Source organism: Cimex lectularius, unplaced genomic scaffold (assembly GCF_000648675.2).
Source record: "Cimex lectularius strain Harlan isolate CLEC.00 unplaced genomic scaffold, Clec_2.1 scaffold91, whole genome shotgun sequence".
In the NCBI taxonomy this organism is placed as follows: domain Eukaryota; kingdom Metazoa; phylum Arthropoda; class Insecta; order Hemiptera; family Cimicidae; genus Cimex; species Cimex lectularius.
The window spans coordinates 552,599-567,674 of record NW_019394227.1 but is presented as its reverse complement, the minus strand read 5'-3'; the positions used below and the strand labels follow the sequence as shown (position 1 = coordinate 567,674).

Sequence of the window (15,076 nt, the reverse complement as noted above, 5' to 3'; positions counted from 1 at the left end):
AAACAAAAACCATACGTTTTATTATATATTTTTGGTTCTTATGTATTTACAAAGACCTTTAGTTATAAGGAGTTAAACTCCAGTATGATTTCGTGGAAAGTAGAGTTGTTTCAAAATTACATATCACATTTTTTTTATATGTATCACAAAAGAAGGCGAAAAGATTGTCTGGAGAGTGAAAGTAATTTATTAGCGTGAATGGAAAGTTTAATCCGGCTCCGAAGAATATGAAGTTACTGTGACCTACTTGTCTTGTTTTGGGAGATGACTGATATGGGCATCATGGGAATGTCCATCACCTAGACGTGGGCTTGCGGCTGCCTGGGCGTTTTCTGCCTGCTCTTCACCGTGGCATTGCCTGGGTTTCTTCTAGGCGCTGTCCGGGTATTTCAGCCGGGGTGCGGGGCTCGAGGTTTTTCAGGGGGAGGTAGGAAGCGTGAAAAACTTGGTATTATACGTTTGTATTTTCTTGTTTTCTTAATCATTAATTTGACAACCAGAGAAACTTTCGGGACGTTAGCAAGTTAAGAAAACAGGAGTCAAAATATGAGAAAGTGACAAATGCTCGAAAGAAAACAGATTTTCGTTTAAAGCTCTTAGGGCCAGTCTGATGTTCGTCGGCTATAAATAATACATACATACAAGACAGAATAAATACATAGTAAGGGATATATTATTATTCAAACAATACTTTAAAAATGAAAATCACCATTAGCACTTATTTTAAGAATACTGTTTATGACTTTGCAAGTTTAGTAGTTTTATTTATCTATTGTTAAATTAATTAATCGTTTTAATGATGAGAAGAGATTAAAGTTGATAACTAATTAAATAATTAATTGTAGTATATTTGGACTTAAGTTGGTCGTTTATATCTATTTATTTTGGCCAAAGATATTTGAGGTTTTATTAATTAACTATGTTAATCCTTAAAAATTATGCACGGGTTACATTAATAGATTATCCAGATTAATTTCATGTATTGTTTCATTAATCAGAGAAAATTAATCAGGCTAAGCTGATGAATGAGCAAACAACTAACGTAAATTAATTCACGTTATACACATTAATCTTTTCATCTGGAAGATCAGAATTGTACGTTTTTACAAACAATTCTTTAAAATACACGATACAATTAAAATAATATCTCAAAAACCAAATAATCAGTTATTATTTTATGAATGATTTATTGATTGATTCATTTAAGTTAAATTTTGCATATAAATTTCATAATACTAATACATAGATAGTTGAGTTTATGATTTTTTCTCGTCTTGCTCGGAGATTGTTCCAAGCCTTGTTCCTCCGATGTGTGGCTTGGCAAGCATGGTTTGACGTTGTCATACCTCCACCGAGGAAACGTAAAGACTCGTTATTGCTCGAGGTGGTTCTAGGTGGTCTTTCCGTGTATTGTTAAATGCTCCTACTTCAAAGACTTGGGACTCGACTCCTTTGATTGGCTTTATAGTGTGTGTGATTGTTTATACAGCTTTTCATAAAAATAATGTTAAAAGTTTAGTGGCCGACGAACAAGTAAGATCATCGTCAGCCCGCTGAGGGTTTTTACTTCTTTTTTCTGGTTCTCTCGCGTGGTTTTCAACCTGCAGCCATTTGACCGTCTCGATCTGGTACTGTCTTTTCTTTTTTATGAAAACTAAGTCGATCTCCTAAAATGATAGCCTTTCATTTTTACCTCAAGTTGTCAATAACACAATGGACACTAAACATCTCGCTATACAAACAGAAGTGTGGTCACATTCACTCCCCAGAGGACTTGGTATTCCCCGGGGTGGGTTTAACAACATCCTTACTATTACGCTAATAAATGACATTCACTCCCCCCAGAGTACTCGATATTCCTCGGGGCGAGGTTCCACACTCCATTCTCGCTAATAACTTACTTTTACTTCCAGACGTCGCACACTCAACCCAGAATACTTAATATTTTTCGCTGAGCTTTTCAAACCAGTAATAAGTTAAGTAGGATGTAAGTAAATTATGACTGCAGTTATTACCTAGTACTCCATGTCGTTGTTATTGACTATGCTGGACCTATAAGACATCTTTGGGAATGACGTCCGCACGTTGCTTGCTATGCTTGGATGGCTTGATGAACTTACGAGGCTGAGACACAAGACAAGCAAAATCGGAAAATAAACGACCTTTTGTTCAGGCTGTCATTCTATTGTCCCAGTCGCCCATAAATCGTTCAGCATTTCAACAAGAATCATAAACAACATTAAAATGTAAGAATGAATTGTTAATCGTTGAAATTGCCTGGAAAGTTGCATACGTCCATTTCCTTTTGAATGTTTCATTTATGCTAATAATCAGCTTTCTGCTGGAACGGATGTCGCATTTGGAAGGAATTCTAAGCGTTACGGACACTTCATCATTGTCTCGTTTGTTTGTTTTTACCTTGAGTATAATTATTTGCCATCACGTGACCTAGTCAATGTCATGATTCGAGTTTGAATAACACCAGGCTTTAGGAAAAATAGCTTAATAGTTGCTAGTTACTGATTTTTATAACCTCTAATCTGCACGTACATGCATACAATTGTCGGTCATTCGTCACAATTATATCTTCTTGACACAATTATATATGATTAGTGATTTTCATCATTATCGATTTTGATGTGTATTTTTAACCATTGAAACTTTTCACGTCAATTTTTTCCTATCGAAAATTCTTTTTCGTTACATCGTTTTCCGCTATTATGAGTGAATTGATGGATCATTTTTGTTTTAAACACAAGCCCCAGAAATTAAACATGTTTGATTCAAAGGTTACTTCTAAGAAATCTTCCCACAATAACAGCAATATTTAACTAACGCTGTGAATTTTTTAGGGGTGGCAAATCAACTGGCAAAGAAAACCCCAGCTACTTCCTGGAATGTGGCCATGTCAATAAAATCTGGTTTATCGGTTCAAATCCATTTGTTACGTTAATATTTTCTACTTTATTCCATATTTGGTTTTTTAATTTTGTTATTAGGAAATGGTATGATAAATAAAGATTCAAGACTTAGATGACTAATGACTTGCATACTAGATTTTTTTAAAGTAATAAACAAATTTAAAAAAAAGCTTGTTTAGCAATTTTCTTGTCTACACCTAAAACAGTTTTTATTCCTTATAAATTGGTATCTGATTTTATTTGCGGAATAACCCGTCGTGTAAAAGCACTTTTTTTAGGTTGACGATGAAGAATTCAATCGATCAAGTGCTTCCTATCTGGAGCGCCTCATAAGCTTATTTGCTTTAAAGCTCTAATATTTGCTAATATTTTTTTTTCGGCCGGCTAACAGTTAGCCCTATTGCTGACTCCTCACGTTTTGTCTATCTCGCATTTGTTTTATTGCCCATATAATTTTTATGTTTAATCGTTTCACACGTGTTTAAAATATCGTAAGTCAATAAAATACACATTTGTGGTATTTAAAAGATTATATAACCTAATTTAACCTTAATTTTGTGATAGAAATTATAAATGATGGAGTGAGTGTGGTGTTCAATCCTTTTTAAAAAGATAGTTCCTACTCACAGTAAGTTGTTTTGCAACGATCCGGATTTCGATCCTTTTAGCTCATCATCAGGTTGAAGGACTTCTACAACCACGTCTCTGGACATGAATTGCCAAAGTGAACCCACTGATACCTCCGCCAACGCGACGTTCCAATTAGCAGCTGATTTTTTTAATGGCGCCTCAATTTGAACGTGCGAAACGCGGAAATTATAACACAAATAAATATTATACTAGTAAATACTTAATATTATTAAATTACTATAAAAATCATAACAATTAAAATAATTAGTTTAATTATTTGTATGTTTGATATTATTTATGTACATATTTAAAATGGGAGGTAGATCAAAATCTGTTATATTATTAATGCATTTATNTGTAGAAGTCCTTCAACCTGATGATGAGCTAAAAGGATCGAAATCCGGATCGTTGCAAAACAACTTACTGTGAGTAGGAACTATCTTTTTAAAAAGGATTAATTTTGTGGTCCCAATCGTTCTCGACATACTGCTGAACCTCCCTCTACCTCTTCCATCTATACTTAAAAATATTTACAGCCTAAGCTTCCGGTTTGACTTTTCGCTTCATTCACGGAAATGAATGCATTCATTTCATAAGTGCATTCACACTCAGAAAAATAGACGCGTTCATTAAATTAACCTAACTGGTGGTCTAATCTGTGGGTACTCGATATTCCATACAGACTTAACCACTCTACTAAGTACATTTCTCTCAAATTAGGGATTTTATTTCAATGTACGTATGAAAGAGCTATGCGACTATATATGTCTATCTCTTTCAGGTATCGATCATTTTCTTATTCTAATCACTATGCCTTAGAAGTTTAAAATCTGCAGGCAGGAGGCCACACCATATTTTTGTGACTTCCTCGCATTGTAACAATATGTGCTTTGTAGTCATCTTCGTCGTCTTTCTTTGGCGAGGAGATGCCCATCCTGACCATGGGTCTGCCTATTGTGGCCTATCCGCAGGTGTGCCAATGTAGTTTTTTCTTTTTCCCATTTCCTTCTTTGTCGATTTGATCGACGGATTTTTTTCAACTATTGGGTTGTCCGGAAAATAATGCAGGATTTTAAGTTTTCATTAAAAAAAATCTATATAAAATATTCTGTTTACGTTTACAGGATTANTTATTTTGATTAAAGAACATTGCTTTAAAGTAACTAGTTTCTTTTTTTTTGTTTAATACCAAAATCCTGCATTATTTTCCGGACAACCCAATAGTTTGTCGGTCGAGGGGCCCAGCGGTTCTGCTAATTTTCGTTGCTTTTTTTAAATTCGTGGTATAATTTAAATAATTATTTACCTCGGTCATTCTTTGTTCGTTTTCAATATTAACTTAAATACATTTTCTTTCCTGTTTCACTTAAATTATTTATTAATTAAAATGATTCTCCATGCAGAGGAGTCAGTTTATTTTTGATATTTAATTTCAAATTAATATTAAAAAAAGGTTAACTTGCTTATTTGCAACATAACAAATCACAGGATGATGTTTTTTTTAATACCTCATCAGTGCGTACAGTTTTACAACACAAAATAATATTTTTTATTTCTCACTTTTTTATGATTATTAATAATTTATAAAAAATAAGTCCGGTGAAGTATTGAATTTCTGTAGTGCACTTCAAAATTTACGCACTTGTTAAACATATTAGGGTGTTTTGAAAGTTTATGGAAATTGATCACCACGCATGGTGATCAGTTATGATCAAGTTTGACAGCAGTTTATTTTATCAGCAGACAAAATTTACAAGCTGTTTATGTTTTGCATAGTTTTTCCCCATTTCCGATATTCTTCATTACCAAAAATTATAAACACGTAAAAAAAGTTAACTTTTCATTAGTAACTTTTTTTTGAGATTTCATAAGCTATCTAGAGTGTAGTATTTTCATGGCGTACAACACATATCTCACGTGTATGACTTTTAAACTGAAAAGAATATGATTTCTTGAAGTAATTGACTCACATTTTTATAAATCATCATTAATTGAGTACCCAAAAATCCCGCGTAGAAAGAGCACTATCGATGGGTGGCCTTCGGAGGATCTGACTCGTAGAAGAATGGTCATCCTCACCCTTTAAAGGATAGGCCGAGATTGACCCACGTTCACTTACTTTTCGGCCCAAGCCCGCATATTTGTCTGGCATGCAAAGAAAGGTTGCTCAATGTGTCCCATCTAATTGAATGGTACAATTCGTTGGATCTATATAGAGAGCGCGTAGTAATGCCATAAAGAATAGTGCTTGAACACGCAGCGAGTATCTGATTTCCCTGCTTCGATTCTTGGATTATTTCATATAGTTTTGTGCTCCTAGCTCCAGTTGAGAGTCATGTATTTATTAGCGTGAGAGGGCCTATGGCATTGGTATTCCTTCGACCCCCCGAGTTACATATTCGATATAATGGGCGATGTAGGAATATCGATTACTCTACCACCAATTGAATGAATGGAATGTAATTTGGAAAGAATGCTTTTAAGAATGAATGAGGGTATGAGTGGGTTTGGATATAAGAATTATACGCGTTGGGTACTGAATTGACCTAGCTATTGACATCACCAGGAGCCCAATTTTCGAAGTCTGTTGGTAATTTATTGTAAATTACAAAAGCAGGGGTTGCCGTTGGACTAAGAGAAGTGCTCAACTCGTCACATCTTGCGCGTGCGGATTTGAGCTTATATAAACCCAATACAATCCAATCCAAAATCATTTTGAAAATATGTTTTCTTTATGTATTACAAGATTGTCAATGACTTCGGAATTCTGTTAGCTAATATTTAACCGTTTATCTGACCTATTTTTTCTTATTGTTTCATGACTCGTCAAAAATAGTTAATGATTATTTTGAAGTACTCGACTGGCCACCTCTTGGCGCATGTTATATTTTAGAAGATTATTGGAGTTTTTATTTTTTATGGTGTGTTCCCAATGCACATACGTTCAACACGCCACATCCTTCAGAAGAAGAAACGATTTTCCCATGAGTTTACAGGCTAAAGCCTAACGTGAACAGAACGTGCTCAGCTGTTTCCGCTTCCTGTCGGCAGAATCGGCATCTGTTTTCTTGATATGTTTTACTTTTTAACTTGGTCAGGATTTTGATTGATAAAAAGGCAGATTAGAAAGTAGCTAATGGACAGGATAACGCTTGTATTTATTTTGTAAATTTAGAATACTACGAGACTACAGCGGTATTTTCTAAACTGCGCAAAAATGAATAGAGATATTTGTAATTTATTCTTATTCTTCTGTAAATCCGTTATTAAAAATGAGGATTAATTTTTTTTACAAAAATTACAATTTTTTGTTTGTTTTTGGTTTGTATTTTCTATTTTCCTTTGTCTTGAATAGATCGGTTAATTTAATCTTATGATTCTTCCTTCTTGAAGGTGGGATAATAGGTCATCTAGGTCATAGAGATTAACTGTTGAGGTCAAAATATAAGAAAACATGGTTAATTTAATTAAAATTAATAGAATAAGAATAAATTCCCCTACTCATTTTTGTGCAGTTTAATTCATTAATTACATATAAAAATTTAGGCTTAGTCCAGTTGGTTAGGTAGTATATTTAATTTTTAATGTCTTCATACCCATTTTTAAAAATTGGCGCGAACAATGCATTTGAGGACATACCGTTCATTGGCGACTACATTTGTGTCTTCTCGGTTAAATGGAAGTAATTCTTTATATTTTTATTATCTAAGGAAAAGGAACATTCCATTTTCCCTGGGGATTTTAACAATTGGAAGTACTCGAAGCCGGAACAAATATTTTTCCAGAGAGTGAGAGTTTTTCCACGTTTATTTGACCGATAGTCTCCTTATCTTCAAAGCGTATGTTGTAGCTTGTTTACTGATGCTTTGAGCGTTTTATGTTTACGCTCGTCGGGTTCCATCATTTTAGATAATTTTAGATAATTATGACTTAGGAGAGTGTAAAGACAATTTGGCTTGTTTTATTTCTTGCACGTAATCAACGCTCATACTTTTGGAATTTCGAAACTCAAGAAAACTTTCTATAGAATTCGTTTTAATGTACATCATCATCATCATTGTATAATGAACAATTAAATTAGTTACGAGGTACGAACAAATTAGTTAACATTTTTGTACAAACGTAAAAATCACATCACCCCCTTTACGTTTTCAACGTTCAACGTTCCTGTCTGTTTGCCAGTGATGATATATGTAGGAGAGCTGTTTGACCCTACTTGGGATTAATTGAAGTTGGCGAGGAGTGAGTTTGTTCTGGAGATTTGCGCAGGAAGTTCGGGTTTGGGTTTGAACCAATCGGCAAGTTTGCCATTGGGATCGGCCACTCTTGTCTCTTCGCTTGTGGATTTTTGTTGCCGGTTTTTATTGGTTACCGCGACAAGCCAATAAATAGCGGAGTGTATGAGAAATTTTAAATTTTAGCAATTGAGAGTGCAGAGGCATAGTAATTATCTCGAGTCGATGCGTCAATCCATTTAAAAATAAAACACTAATTTTCTTCGTCAAGTTTTTGTTAGATAAATTCGCTTTGTATCCCAAATATGATGAAATAATTAGAACTGTTTTTAAACTAATCGTGAATCAATGAACGAATGAAAAAAACACACACTTTATTTTACAAAAATGAAATCCATTTTCTTAAGGAAGTATAATACAAATTAAAACAAAAACATTTCTTATACAGCATTGATTACTAGATTGAATAATAAAAAATTAAGTAAAAGAATTATATTAAATCTATTAGCGGTGTGTGTTTCTTAGTGACCGGTTGTTTCATAATTTGTTGAAGTCATGAGGAGGGGTCAAAAACGAGACATTTTAGAAAAAACCTTTTTTTTGTCCCGGATTATTCAGACCTGGTTAATTTTGGGAAGGTACACTGCTCATGGAGCAATTTAATTTTAATCTATGTTGATTGGAAAAAATACAATTTAAGATACAATTTTCCAATCACCATAGGTTTTGTAATTTACCCAGGCCCTGAAGATGACCCGAATAAAGGTCGAAACGTCAGCAAAAAAGTAAATAATAAAATCAAATAAAAATAGGGGTTTTCTAAACTACCTCATTCTTGACTGCTCCTCACGACTTCAACAAATTAGCTATTGGCGGTTCTAAATATAAAATTAAATTGCTCCATGAGCAGTGAACCTTCCCAAAATTAACCAGGTCTGAATAATCCGGGAAATTAAGTTTTGTGATCAAACATGCTCAATGTGGAGTAATTAAGATAGATAAGTTTGCACCAAATTTTGGAGAAACAACTTAAATTGATATAGACAACTTTTGGTTATTATTGACCAAGACAAAATATGACTTTGAATGATCAAGTTCTTTGTAAAGCTGGAATCTGTGTTGAACCTAAGAGCCAATTCGGTACAACGTTCAAAATATCTAGAACGAATGCAGGTTCCAAAATCTGAAAATTTGTAGAACTCTTTTTCATTAATACAGTTAATATTAAAATAATGGGCTAGTGAAATTTCAACCGCCGTAATTTTTGGAAGTCGGTAGTCAGGCAGTGTGTGTGTGTGTGTGTGTGTCCGGCGTGGTGTAAACGGATAAAAGGTCTGTTGTTTAATAGTTACCTATCATACTGCACTGCCTATCCTCGGCATTTCGTCATCTTCACTGTTTTGGGTGATATCTGTTGAGTCACACTGAAGATTGCGAAATGCCGAAACGCCTCTGAATTACGACACACACCAGGAAGATAGATGTAAAAGTGTATGAATTAGTCGGGGTGTGATATTCTGAGCCCTTTAAGAGCTATCGTATTCCCCGTTCTGTGCATATAGCACACCGGTGAGTCCTATTTCATCAAGAAACTTGAAAGATGATAGGTAATTAATCAATAATAGGTTTATCACCCATAGATCTCAGACGAAATCTCACAAATGGTCATTTGATTTGTCTAAGTACTCGTTGTAATTAGGCATACAATTCAGTACATGAAATAATTTACGAATTAAAAAACGCTGAAAAGATTTGACTAGATAGAATCGCTGATACCCCAAATTTTGGAAGCATATCATACCATCAGGCGATACACTACTTGAAATTAATATGAGGTGGAATAGAAGAGTTTGAGAAGGTTGGACTAGATCGAATTGATTGCAATTGCCCTATAAATTGCCTTTCTGAGGTGATAGGTTAGAGAGAGTTTGGGCGTGAAGAGCACCCTCAGATACTTATACTCACGTCTACCATAAAAAATCTTTGCTCCGTTCCCTTCATCCTCCTCCCCCCTACGAAAAACTAGATGTAGATATGCTGTTCGGAGTTTGCAATATACTACATTGCTTAAGAGGTATTGTATACCAGTTTTTTACTTATATTAGATGAGTCTTTACATAAAGGAATTTGATTATGTGATGATTAGGCCAGGTTTCAGTGGTAGAATTTCTTTTACGGTTATGTTTTACATCCCGAAACACTTCCTCCTGCTGGTGAATAAAAAATGGCGGGTGCCTCCGTTTGTAAGTAGATGTGTTCGTTTACATTTTCAGGATCTGCCGTGTTGGATTAATCTTCTTCAAAGCCCATTCATTCATCAGTGTCCGTTAAGAATCTTGTTACAATTCGAAGTTTTTTACAACTTCCTTTGATGCATTCTGTCGTATCATTCCTTTTAAAATTTGCTAGGAGGCTCTTGGATTGTTTATGTCCAATGAGTGAATTCCACTGTTTCCTCCTTCATTTTGTCCTTTTGTCTTAGGTACTCAAAGATGTCAAAACCCCTATGTCACAGAATGGTACGAAAAAACAAGATTTTGCTTAAAATTTACTATCAGGTCCCAATGAGAGCATTAATTTTTTAAAGCGTCAACGTTTCTCTGTAAGGTGAATGGAGAGGTGGCCAAAATGACTACATCGTCAGCATAGGGAAGGCTTTTACTTATTACACTAGAATAGAGAATGTCAAAATATAAAGCATCAGCTCATTAAAATAAATAACGAAATGTCCGCCCTAAACTTACGGTTTCAAGTAGATAAAAATTAAAATTACGATCATACAACACAGGATTGTACAAGACCAGTTCATTCAGTAGTTATGGTAGTTGTAGAACTGGGTAATAGCGTAATATCATTTTATTGAAAATGATAACCTGTTTATTCGCATACAGCCTTAAAATTAATGTTAAGTTAATTAAAGTAGCAAAGAAAATAGCAACAGGACATCACGATAACAATAAGAAATGTTTAAACAATAAATAAATATAGACAACATAGAAAGAAATTCACCCGTCATTTAAATGTGAGTAAATGTAAGTGTAAATATATATGATAAATATATATAAAGATATAAATATATATAAGTGTAAATATATATAAAGATATTGTCAGCAGTTTGAAAAATAGTAAAAATGTGCTCAGTCCATATATTTTTTTGAAAGTTTCGTTTTTATTTATTCCAGGTGTTTTCATAGTGATTTTTTATGTAAACCGTAACTAAAAATAGCTATTCACTCCCTGATATTAAGTTGAACACTTCACGAACTTCTAGCTTTACATTAATTTTCTGTGATTTTTCCCCTATAAGAGTAATTTCATTTTATTTATTTATCGTTTGGGAAACATATAAATTGAATAGGATCAAATTGAATTTTGTAAAGTTTTTGTTAAACAACTTCGTTGTTTGCGCTTCTTAAAAGACGAAGAAATGAACCCATTTGAAAATTTGAATTAATAGACGCTTAAAAGTTTAGCGAATCGTAAAATATCCGCGCATGATAATAGCAATAGCTACTTTCGTGTCATTAGCTCAAGTTCTCAAGAGTAAATGGTCTGGCAATAAGGAAGCTTTTAATAAAAGTGGTCCAAGAGCTAAGGCATGCTTACATAGGCTCAACTTGCTCTTTAATAACCTTAATGCGTTCATTAAGGGAAATATCAATTTTCACCGTTCTTGGAGATTTTTTCCATTTAAATTGTCTCTGGTTTTGTTTGCCAAAAAGTATTAATCTGCTTTGCTCAGAAGAAGAATTTCATTAATATAAAATATTTTGAAAAAATTAATATTGACAATTTTTTCAAATAAAGGAAGTTATTTACAAAACATCATTTCCTTAGATGTAACCATGGGACACAGATTCCTGCGCTATAACATCGTATACCTTAATTGCTAGAATAATGTATTCTAATAATAATTAATTAATGAACGTTTATTATTCAGAAATCGTGAGATGCGGTCTGGTGTGATGTAGGGTTTCAGAAAAACATTTTCTTTATCGTTTCGATCTTTATTGAGATCATCTTCAGGGCTCAAAGTGCCACTCTCAACACGACACGCAAGAATGGCACAATTACACAGAAGACAAACGCTTTGAGCCCTGAAGATGATCTCAATAAAGGTCGAAACGTTGGCACGATAAAGAAAATGTTTTTCTGAAACCTACATCACACCAGACCGCATCTCACGATTTCTGAATAATTATCGATTAACGGTCACTAATCACCACACATTACTGAACAATATTTGGTTTTGTGTATAAAAAAATTACTACAACTTCTTTCATTTAAAGAAAAGAAAGAAAGGACAAAAATTATTAATATTTTTTATTCGTTATTTTATTTGTACCCTGTACATATTATAAATGTGGCAATGAAAGGTTTTTCTCAAACGCTCACAGCCCCGACAATAATTCCAGCGCTCGTTCACCCGAAGGACACATGCCATGAAAAATGATGCTGGTACTCACTGTTAGGGATTAATGGGGAAGGAGGTCTCTAGGTCATCGTCGATTAAGGGGACGTGGCTCTTCTCGGGATGGAAATGTGTAGAAAGAGCTCGAGGGATGGATCGAGCGGTTGGTGTGAAATTTTTGGAATCGGTAACGGTTTCGTTGACAAAAGGAATGTTGATGTATTTGATTGAGGGGATAGTGGCGTATTAAGGAGCTTTGACAATGTGTCTGAGGACTTGATTGGAAGATTTAGATGCGCTGGATGATACAAGAAGTCCAAAGTGGTTCCAGTCTTGTATAAAGTATAAACTAGGCCTATCAAAAGGCATGTGCAACATCTGGGAACGAACCCAAGCAAAACCTAGACCACAGAGGATAGTGTTGACAACTCTGTTGGATCTTGGAATGATGAGTAAATAAGCCGAATTGGAGAAAGGGTATGATTTTATGAGTATCTAGGATGGGTATTAAGTGCTTTAAATGGAGTCATTCAAGGATATTTGAAATTGCCGGAAGAAGGCTGATGGGTATGTGGTTGGGAGGTTGTGAGCTTTAGGAATGAGAATGACGAAGGAATAGTTCCATAAGAGATACTTCAGGTTGGTAGGCTAGCATCATATATCGTGGTTCAGAAAACTATGGCCTTTTGTGAGGGTTTCGAAGGATGGTAGAGATGATTAGATCATGTCCAGGGAATTTGTAAGTGTGATACTTTGCTTCAAAAGGATGAAAAGGGAGGGAGAGGATGAGGAAGTGTATACTAAGGTTATGCAAGAGGGCGTCACTTGTCTTGATGAGGAGTAAAAGTGTATTGTAAATTGGTTGGAAATAGGTTTGATTTATGGTTGTCCCTCCTGACTACCAATTGTAAAACTAAATAACCACATGTTAAAGATGAGATTATTTATTTTTACAGTTTGTCATTCTTTCCATTTATTTTAATGGATGAACTGATTGTTTGTTTTTTAAGTAAAAATTAATTGCGAATGATGATGAGAAATTAAAAAATGTCGATTTTGGCTTCTTTAAAGTTAATAATTTTTTTTCATTCCAAACCCATTTCATAGGATCATTTCAGAGATAAAAAATATACATATTTCAATTAATTAAGGTTTTTAGTTGAGATAAAAAAGTCAGTGTCACGAGCGGGATTCGAACCCACGATCTTCGGCTAGATACGCCGCTGCTCTACCACTTGAGCTATCGTGACCTCGATCCGCTCGGATCCCACCCCTACCTTTTTGAATATTCCCTTCTTTTTGCCATTTTTAAATTAATTGAAATATATTATTTGGTCAAGGGGACCACGAAAGTAGTGAATTTAATATACATATTATTAAAACTTACAAATAAAATAAAATTGTCTTAAACCAAAGACGACTTTGATTCTTCGACCCACTTGAAATTGATGTACCATGGTGAACTTCAAACTTAGTTAAGATTCAACCTATCCTTTCCCAAACTAGAAGGCTTTATGCATACGAGCTGAGAACAAGGGTTAAACCAAACGGGTTTACACTCAATAAAAGATAATGCCACTTTATCGAGTTTGGATGACGTAGTTGCCTGTTATTTTTCAAATATAAGCTTCTTCGTGCTTAAGGGCCGTTTAAGCTGAAAACCGGCTTTATTTAAAACTCACGCTTCCACTGGGTAAGAATGAGCTTTTGAACCCCGACGTTCAGTTGGGGAAAACGTGAAAAGATTAATTTTTTAATTTAAAAGTTAAACTATTGCGAATTAGTTTTAATGATGTTAGGTTACTACACTTACTGTTTTTTCCCTTTGGTGTCTTGACATACAATCCGACAGGAGATGATTACGACTGACTCCCCGGGGGTGTCCTATATTAGAAAGTGTTATACAATCAAATAAAATTCCAACCAGTATTCGAACCCATTCCATAGCTATTAAGTTTTGCCTTGGCTTGCTACTAATTTTGTAATGTACTCACCACAATGTGTTAGACTCTCGTAGACGGACTTTGGCCATGCTATAGTGCTTATATTTAACACACGGATGATTTATTTATATTTTCCCGTTTGTAAAAACACATTATTATTAAATTATTTTTTTAAGATAAGAGCATGCGTTGAGAATTTTTAAAAAGCGACTTTTATAAATTCCATTGGCGGAAATGACGTTGTCACCTAAGAATCTCTTTGTAAGTGTATGAGAACCTAAACTACGTTGTCTCCTGTCAGAAAAATGTTGTGCTCGTGACTATGGTTGGATCAGAAGGATTTAAATCCTATGACATGGACTAATCTCTTTCAGCCAGTTCCGTCACGTGCAATCGCCGTTGACGTTGAAAGCGAAGTATTAGTCTTGTCGGATTAACAATGCTTGTAAAATTAAAACTTAACTTTTCTATTAACATGAATCCATGCCTGGGGAATACAAGCCCCGCTTCCCGGCATCCCTTCCACCATACCATACCAACATGAATCCAACATTAGAAATGTGTGCACAGGAGAAAGTGAGTTTTTGACCAAAGTACCTTTTGTAAGAACATCGTAAAAGAAAATAGGATTTAAGCCGCTAAATCTTATACAAGGTTTGTTTAGCACATTAATTACTTTACGTACTACTCTCTTCAAGCTTCAACTGGAGTCTGCCGTTCGTTTCGTTTACCTCAAACCCTTGGAACTCTGGAGAGTGGCGCTTTCCCCGGGACCATGCTTGTACCCTGGAGTCAGGACGAGTCGTCTCCGCGGTAGGGTTGTAGAGTCCGACTAGCTGTTCTTTTGATTCCTGCAAACGATTGGTCCTGCGACGGGCCACAGAGTTAGAGTGCGTTCTTTTTGAACAGATCATTAGTGGCGCTACCATGATAACA

At 34.7% G+C, this 15,076-nt stretch overlaps 1 protein-coding gene and 1 long non-coding RNA gene across 2 annotated transcripts in view; one reads left to right on the top strand and one right to left on the bottom strand.

Moving 5' to 3' along the window:
* Nucleotides 1-15,076, top strand: part of LOC106674189 (exostosin-1) — a 300,933-nt gene that overhangs the window by 34,581 nt on the left and 251,276 nt on the right. The gene's annotated exons all lie outside the window — the stretch shown is intronic.
* LOC106674190 lies at nt 101-14,244 on the bottom strand. Its single transcript, XR_001341478.2, has 3 exons — nt 14,192-14,244; nt 14,011-14,081; nt 101-621 (listed from the first exon to the last, which is right to left on the bottom strand). It is a non-coding gene; the product is annotated as an uncharacterized LOC106674190 (long non-coding RNA).